Source organism: Oncorhynchus nerka, unplaced genomic scaffold (assembly GCF_034236695.1).
Source record: "Oncorhynchus nerka isolate Pitt River unplaced genomic scaffold, Oner_Uvic_2.0 unplaced_scaffold_4345, whole genome shotgun sequence".
Taxonomy (NCBI): domain Eukaryota; kingdom Metazoa; phylum Chordata; class Actinopteri; order Salmoniformes; family Salmonidae; genus Oncorhynchus; species Oncorhynchus nerka.
Window position 1 is genome coordinate 7,501 of NW_027036954.1, and position 9,140 is coordinate 16,640.

General features: G+C 37.5%; 1 pseudogene; it reads right to left on the reverse strand.

The window, feature by feature from the left end:
- Window positions 1-1,043, reverse strand: part of LOC115127234 (uncharacterized) — a 6,491-nt pseudogene extending 5,448 nt beyond the window's left edge.
- Between the last annotated feature and the right edge of the window lie 8,097 nt (window positions 1,044-9,140).

Genomic DNA, 9,140 nt, shown 5'->3' on the forward strand with positions numbered 1-9,140 from the left:
GAGAGAGAGAGTGTGTGTGAGTGAGTGAGTGAGTGAGTGAGTGAGTGGGGGAGAGAGGGAGAGAGAGAATGAACAGGTGTTAGAAAGTGGCACCATCATCAAGACATCAAGCTCATAAATGAAAGTAAAAAAATGTCAAATTCTCAAGATTATTCAAGTATAAGAAAACACTGATATTGTAAAATAATAAACCATTAAACATTGAAATGTTCGGAAAAGGCAGACAGATGCTGGGTGAAAGAGGAGAAAATGGTCAGTCCTGTTGTAAAGGTTGACGGGTTTTTGTGTGTGTGTCCTGTTGATCAAGTAGGCCCTTCACCAAGTACCACAACACCACTCAGTGGGTTTGAAATACCAGGCATATCACATGACTGTTGTTTTCCACACACACACACACACACACACACACCTCAACAGTACAGTAATCATATTAATGGTCCAGCCAACAAAGCAGCGGTGGGAATTACTAGGAGTGGGAGTATGGAGCTGGTGCCAGGTCGTGTGACCGCTGAGTGGTCACGTAGACAGAGTATCTGTATCCCAATTCTCTACCCTAAAGGTGCACTTGCTCACTTTTCTTCATGGATTTAAAAGAAACTGACTGATGTAAGAAATATGGCGGAACTTCCCTCTAGTCTAGATCCATTCTTAGGTCAATTGGACCAATCCAATGCTCCAGGCACGACGACAATAAACACTAGACTTGTGTATCGGAGCCACCAAACAGCTCCAATTATGACTTTATACCAAATAAAATAGATTTGAATCCCAAATGTAGCATTGTTTAAATAACAATCTTAAACGAATATTTATAGGTTTGTGTAAAGTATATTCTCTACACAGGTAAATGAAGCTTGCGTTTACAAATTCGACAACCCAAACGACATCGATTGACACTTCTCATCAACTTTGTGCCAGTCAACAAACCTGCGCTCATGACGATGATTCCTGCCGCACAATCACACTCCTCCGGCTTCTCAAAATCGTTCAACTCAACCCAGGGAAACCGCTGGCTTTCTTCATTCTTCCTTGAGACCCATTGTCAACACTCAAGTGTGGCGTCAAACGTTGTAATTAATCTTGATCTACCCTTTAAAGATGAAGTTATATTTCCACATTTGATCTTGAACTGGCAACAGTCGCGATGCACTGATCCGCCCCTGATGTTATGAACTGAGATGAGTTTATTGCTGGACATTCACAAATGTCCACTAGGGGTCTCTCAAAGCACCAATCAGCACTTGATACAGTAACTAAATGTTGTCCCGCCCTTGTTTCTGTTGTAAAGCTGAGTGATTGGGCTGAAGAAGTGAAACTACTCACAAATTTATAGACAACTATGGATGCGAGGACTGACCGTCCATGAGATCACAATTCTAGTCTTAACCGTGTTTTGAGGATATATATTGTTTGTTTACATTTACTTCCGTTTACAAACATTGGCGTAAAACCAGCTTATATTTTTGGTTCTGATGGGGTAGGACAGTTGAACTTAGATCACGAAGTTATATTCGTCAAGAATCCATGGGTACATATCCTTCATTTAAGTCCAAAAGTGTATGTAGCAGGCAAACCTACACATAAAGTCATTTTTGGTTGTTTTTTGAATATACCAACTTTTCCAAATAGTGGAGGTAGTCAAATCTCGTTTTTTTTAAATATTTTTTTTTAATAGAGTTTCACCTAAAAGGAAACTATTTGTCATTGATATTCAAATTCAGGTCTCAGAAAAAGAAGCTAAAACTACAACAGTTAGTTGAATTAGTCTAAATATATGATCATTGGCAGATGGTTTGGAGGGCTCTCAGATATGAATCTTTATATAGCCTATAACCTACAGTTACAGTGCCTTCCGAAAGTATTCACACCTTTTGACTTTGTTGTGTTACAGCCTGAATATAAAATTGATCACATTGACATTTTGTGTCACCTGGCTTATACACAACAGCCCATAATGTCAAAGTGGAATTATGTTTTTAGACATTTTTACCAATTCATTCAAAATGAAAAGCTGAAATGTCTTGAGTCAATAAGTATTCAACCCTTTGTTGAGTCTAAATACATTCAGGAGTAAAATGTACTTAATAAGTTACATAATAAATTGCATGGACTCACTCTGTGTTCAATAATAGTGTTTAACAATTTCAAACACAGATTCAACCACAAACAAACAGAGATTTTCAACGCCTCACAAAGAAGGACACCTATTGTAGACCAGGAAAATAAAAAAGCATACATTGAATATCCCTTTGAGCATGGTGAAGTTATTAATGACTCTCTTTGATGGTGTATCAATACACCCCAGTCACTACAAAGATACAGGCGTCCTTCCTAACTCAGATGCCGGAGAGGAAGGAAAAACCGCTCAGGGATTTCACCATGAAGCCAATGGTGTTTTTAAAACAGTTACAGAGTTTAATGGCTGTGATAGAGAAAACTGAGGATGGATGAACAACATTGTAGTTACTCCACCATACTAATCTAAATGACAGAGTGAAAAGAAGGAAGCCTGTACAGAAAAAATAATCAAAACATGCATCCTGTTTGTAACAAGGCGCTAAGGTAAAACTGCAACAAAATGGCAAAGGAATTAACTTTATGTCCTGAATACAAAACATTATGTTTGTGGCAAATCCAACACAACACATCACTGAGTACCACTCTTCATATTTTCAAGCATGATGGTGGCTGCATCATGTTATGGGTATGCTTGTCATCGGCAAGGACTAGAGAGCTAAGCATAGGAAAAAATCCTAGAGGAACGCCTTGTTCAGTCTGCTTTCCAACAGACACTGGGAGACAAATTCACCTTTCAGCAGGACAATAAACTAAAACACAAGGTCAAAATATACACTGGAGTTGCTTTCCAAGAAGACAGTGAATGTTCCTGAGTGGCCTAGTTACAGTTTTGACTTAAATCAGCTTGAAAATGTATGGCAAGGCATGAAAATGGCTGTCTATCAAAGGTCAAAAACCAACTTCAACTTAAAAAAAAATAATAATATGCAAGTATTGTACAATCCAGGTCTGCAAAGCTCTTAGAGATTTACCCAGAAAGATTCACAGCTGTAATCGCTGCCAAATTTGATTCTAACATGCATTGACTCAGGATTGTGAATACATATGTAAATTAGATATTGTTGTATTTCATTTTCAATAAATTTGATCACATTTCTAAAAACATATTTTCACTTTGTCATTATGGGATATTGTGTGTAAATGGGTGAGCAACATTTTTTAAATTTCATTTAAAACCCACTTTGAATTCAGGCTGTAACATAACAAAATGTTGAATAAGTCCAAGAGGTACGAATACTTTCTGAAGGCACTGTAACTTAGATGAGGGACATAGAATCACCTCAACATTAGAGTAGATCACTTTAGCAGCTTCAAAATGACTGACACGGACATTTTCATAAGGCTGTACAGTAACACTTTACACATAGTTCTTCTTCATGTGTTGTACCTTTGTGATTATTTACATTCAGCAGCAAATGCTGCATAGGACTTTGTAAATTGCTTTATAATGACATAATAATGGCATTATTACAATGCGTAATAACAATAATACAATGAACAGTCACTATTCCTCTTGTGTACAGTCGTTATAAAAACTCTCAGCTCATTGCTATGCAATTCAAGTTTTTATTAAGTGTCGAAAGGAAACTAAACGTTTTCAAAAAAAAAACTACCGTCTTGAATCAACTACAGCCAAGCTAAGTGGAAAATCATGTCAGTTTTGTATTGGGAGTAAACTAAGCCATTTAAAGATGGTAAAGTGCGTGTTTGAAAGAAGAACAACTCCCCTCAGATGGACAAAGAGTTTCAAAGTTGTTTTTGCTAAGCATCCAACTTGCTGTTTGCATGTATGCAAATGGGTTTTAATTAGTCTGCAGTGTTGTCAGGTATCATAATATGAATTGTAGCGTTCTACCTTTTCAGTGGCATGTTGAAAGAGTCATACAGCAGTTGAGCATCACAACTTATTTATGCTTCTCTGTACAGAATATCATTGATTGGTTGGTTTTACTTGATTATCTACACCTGGGGTATGTTCAGGAAAATGAACATTTACAGAATGTTCCGATAGAAATGTATTGTGTAGATCAAATATGACTATCAGATAGACTGGAATAGAATAGGAGATTGTGTTTGCTCTATTCGTCCTATTTCTATCTGCAACATGCAGTTCCTGCTTGCAGCCCTGCCTTTAGTTGAAGGCAACCAATCCAATAATTTCTGTTCCAGATACAACCCTCCCTTTAGTCGAAGGCAACCAATCCAATCGTTTCTGTTCCAGATACAACCCTCCCTTTAGTCGAAGGCAACCAATCCAATCGTTTCTGTTCCAGATACAACCCTCCCTTTAGTCGAAGGCAACCAATCCAATCGTTTCTGTTCCAGATACAACCCTCCCTTTAGTCGAAGGCAACCAATCCAATCGTTTCTGTTCCAGATACAACCCTCCCTTTAGTCGAAGGCAACCAATCCAATCGTTTCTGTTCCAGATACAACCCTCCCTTTAGTCGAAGGCAACCAATCCAATCGTTTCTGTTCCAGATACAACCCTCCCATTAGTTAAAATCTGTATTCATATATATATATATATTTTTTGTAGTTGCTTTCACAGATCTGTTTTCAAATAGTTAAAAAAAATGTTTTTACTTTCTTAGATCTATTTTCAAATGCCTTTTCTGGGATCTGTATTCAAATAATTGTAGTCACCTCCAAAGTAACTATAGTTACATTCCACAAAACATGATTTAAACTATAGTTGTTCCAGATCTGGTAGCAACTCCAGATTTCCCATTTAACTCCACAAATCAATTACATTAAACATCTGGCATACTGTAGGTGCAAAATAAATATGGAAGATTGAGTCCCATGACTTGGGGTAAAGTCAAGGCCCTTAGGTACACACATTTAATTTGTTATACATGACCATAATGTCACCATCATCATCATCATCATTAATAATAGACTAGATGTTGTTGAAGCTTGATGTTTATCATCATAGCTCATAACAACGGTCAATAATACAAATAATAGCCCACATATTCATGTGCATTTCAGCATCACATGCTGTGCTTAAATTGAACATTTCTCTCTGTCATCAGTGCTAATTAAAGCCAGTAAAATATCTGAGTTCAGTGGAAAATGAAGGAATGCGTGGGAGTTCATTTGCCAGGTCACCGATTTCTATGAGGAAGTAGGGTAAGAAACTAACGTCACCATTTATTTTATCAGAACATTTCTCACTCTGAACATTCCACAGTATAGGTTATTCTAAAAGCCAGCATTAGGCAACACTGAGTCACCCATAGTTCTCTCTCTCTCTCAGTCTCTCACTCATCATTGGTTGATACACAGTCACTTTATCAGTGAGGAAGTGTCTCTCTCAGCTGAAACAGTATGATGTCACAACAGGAAGAAATGAGATGGCTCTGGGTTTGATACAATTGTACTGGTAGACAGATAACAGTAGATCATAATTTTGTTCTAGTTTTCACTTTGAAACAGTTTTTATTTGTCCTGGAGGATATGAAGACAGATAATATGGAAACAACAGTCCACATATTGACAACAGACTTTATTTGTAGACCGTAGAAAAATAAGGAAGATCTTCCATGATGCAACTGAGTTCTATAAAGTGCTATGATTTACAGTATGTGGAGCATTGCTTCAAGTTGAATTCAATTCAGTCAAACAAGACGTGTGCAAGACAGTTATAGATGTAATACAGATCTCCCATTACATTTCCAGTGTAGTGCACCTAATATTAGACTTAGTGCCTCTCTCCCAGCAGACTGTCTGTCTCCAGCCAGCTAGCCCAGCTCTGATGAGGTTTTTCTCCAGTGTCTCCTGATGACTTGTGACACCAGAAAGGATCTTACATTGTAGCTCTGATAGGAGCTGACCTTTGTTCAGTGTGGTGAGTACCGGGCAGTGAGGATGCAGCAGAAGTCTTTTGGCTTTTAGCATGAGCGGTGTCTCTCTTTAACGTGACCGATGATGTCACAGGTCCCGGAGTCAATTTCCTGGAACACAAAGAAGTCAGCTTTACAATGCATGTTAGACATTTTAAACATAGATGTCACTCAGGGATTCTTGAAAGTTGGGACGATCCTTGTCTGGCAGGGAAATGTAACAAATTACATTTAAAGGGAATTAAAAATATATATTTATATTTGTTTATTAATTTCCATGTGGGCTCTCTGACAGAAAATGCTCTTGTCCGATGCAAAGGGTTCAAATGTGACTTTAAAAATAAAAAACTTGCAGAAATTAATATTAACTGGAAAATGATCAAATGTAGTTTCTTGCAATAGCCCTCTCTGACTTCAAGGAATATTTTTTCTAAAAGCTGTGATTCCCCCCAGAATTGGTCAACTAAAATTCTAAATGAATCAGGAAGGAGCAGGGCCAGCTATAACATAAGGACCCCTTATTCATGTCCTCATTACATGTAGTGCAACAAGACCATTCATGGTCTGTAAAGTTATATACTTTTGATTGATTTAAACAAACACTATTGAAATCACCATGGTCACTAGCATAACCTGTCAACTCCATCTCCCTGAGAGAGCAGCAGCGTAGCCTAGTGGTTAGAGTGTTGGACTAGTAACTGGAAGGTTGCAAGTTCAAACCCCTGAGCTGACAATGTGCAAATCTGTCTTTCTGCCCCTGAACAGACAGTTAACCTACTGTTCCTAGGCCGTCATTGAAAATAAGAAGTTGTTCTTGACTAGTTAAATAAAGGTAAAAATTAAGATAGAATACGTTGGTTTAACTGAGTTCCTTTTAATTCAGTTTTAGAGTCATAAAGCAACTGAGGAAAAACTCAATTGTATTCCACTTGAACGCTAGAAGCAATCTTGTCAACTTTTTGTCTAATGTCAACTCTGCTGAAAGATCTGATAGAATGGTTCTATTTGGTTGGGGATCGTTAAAAGATCTGATAGAATGGTTCTATTTGGTTGGGGATCGTTAAAAGATCTGATAGAATGGTTCAATTTGGTTGGGGATCGTTAAAAGATCTGATAGAATGGTTCTATTTGGTTGGGGATCGTTAAAAGATCTGATAGAATGGTTCTATTTGGGATTTGGGGATCGTTAAAAGATCTGATAGAATGGTTCTATTTGGTTGGGGATCGTTAAAAGATCTGATAGAATGGATCTATTTGGTTGGGATCGTTAAAAGATCTGATAGAATGGTTCTATTTGGTTGGGGATGGTTAAAAGATCTGATAGAATGGTTCTATTTGGTTGGGGATGGTTAAAGATCTGATAGAATGGTTCTATTTGGTTGGGGATGGTTAAAAGATCTGATAGAATGGTTCTTATTTGATAGTTGGGGATCGTTAAAAGATCTGATAGAATGGTTCTATTTGGTTGGGGATGGTTAAAAGATCTGGGGATCGTTATCTGAGAATGGTTCTATTTGGTTGGGGATCGTTAAAAGATCTGATAGAATGGTTCTATTTGGTTGGTTGGGGATCGTTAAAAGATCTGATAGAATGGTTCTATTTGGTTGGGGATCGATAGAATAAAAGATCTGATAGAATGGTTCTATTTGGTTGGGGATCGATCTGAAAATGATCTGATAGAATGGTTCTGGTTCTATTTGGTTGGGGATCGTTAAATGGAAAGATTTGGTTGGGGATCTGATAGAATGGTTCTATTTGGTTGGGGATCGGAAAGATCTGATAGAATGGTTCTATTTGGTTGGGGATCGTTAAAAGATCTGATAGAATGGTTCTATTTGGTTGGGGATCTGATAGAATGGTTCTATTTGTTAAAGATCTGATAGAATGGTTCTATTTGGTTGGGGATGGTTAAAAGATCTGATAGAATGGTTCTATTTGGTTGGGGATCGTTAAGATCATAGAATGGTTCTATTTGGATTGGGGATCGTTAAAAGATCTGATAGAATGGTTCTATTTGGTTGGGGATCGTTAAAAGATCTGATAGAATGGTTCTATTTGGTTGGGGATCGTTAAAAGATCTGATAGAATGGTTCTATTTGGTTGGGGATCTAAAAGATCTGATAGAATGGTTCTGTTTGGTTGGGGATCGTTAAAAGATCTGATAGAATGGTTCTATTTGGTTGGGGATCGTTAAAAGATCTGATAGAATGGTTCTATTTGGTTGGGGATGGTTAAAGATCTGATAGAATGGTTCTATTTGGATTGGGGATCGTTAAAAGATCTGATAGAATGGTTCTATTTGGTTGGGATGGTTAAAAGATCTGATAGAATGGTTCTATTTGGTTGGGGATGGTTAAAAGATCTGATAGAATGGTTCTATTTGGTTGGGGATGGTTAAAAGATCTGATAGAATGGTTCTATTTGGTTGGGGATCGTTAAAAGATCTGATAGAATGGTTCTATTTGGTTGGGGATCGTTAAAATATCTGATAGAATGGTTCTATTTGGTTGATCTGATAGGGATGGTTAAAAGATCTGATGAATGGTTCTATTTGGTTGGGGATCGTTAAAAGATCTGATAGAATGGTTCTATTTGGTTGGGGATCGTTAAAAGATCTGATAGAATGGTTCTGTTGGTTGGGGATCGTTAAAAGATCTGATAGAATGGTTCTATTTGGTTGGGGATCGTTAAAAGATCTGATAGAATGGTTCTATTTGGTTGGGGATCGTTAAAAGATCTGATAGAATGGTTCTAGGCTGGGGATCGTTGAAAGATCTGATAGAATGGTTCTATTTGGCTGGGGATCGTTGCCCGATCTGATAGAATGGTTCTATTTGGTTGGGATGGTTAAAAGATCTGATAGAATGGTTCTATTTGGTTTAAAAGATCTGATAGAATGGTTCTATTTGGTTTGGGGATCGTTAAAAGATCTGATAGAATGGTTCTATTGGTTGGGGATCGTTAAAGATCTGATAGAATGGTTCTGTTTGGTTGGGGATGGTTAAAGATCTGATAGAATGGTTCTATTTGGTTGGGGATCGTTAAAAGATCTGATAGAAATGGTTCTATTTGCCAGATCGTTAAAAGATTTAGAATGAAACGGATCGTTAAAAGATCTGATAGAATGGTTCTATTTGGTTGGGGATCGTTAAAGATCTGATAGAAATGGTTCTATTTTGGTTGGGGATGCGTTAAAAGATCTGATAGAATGGT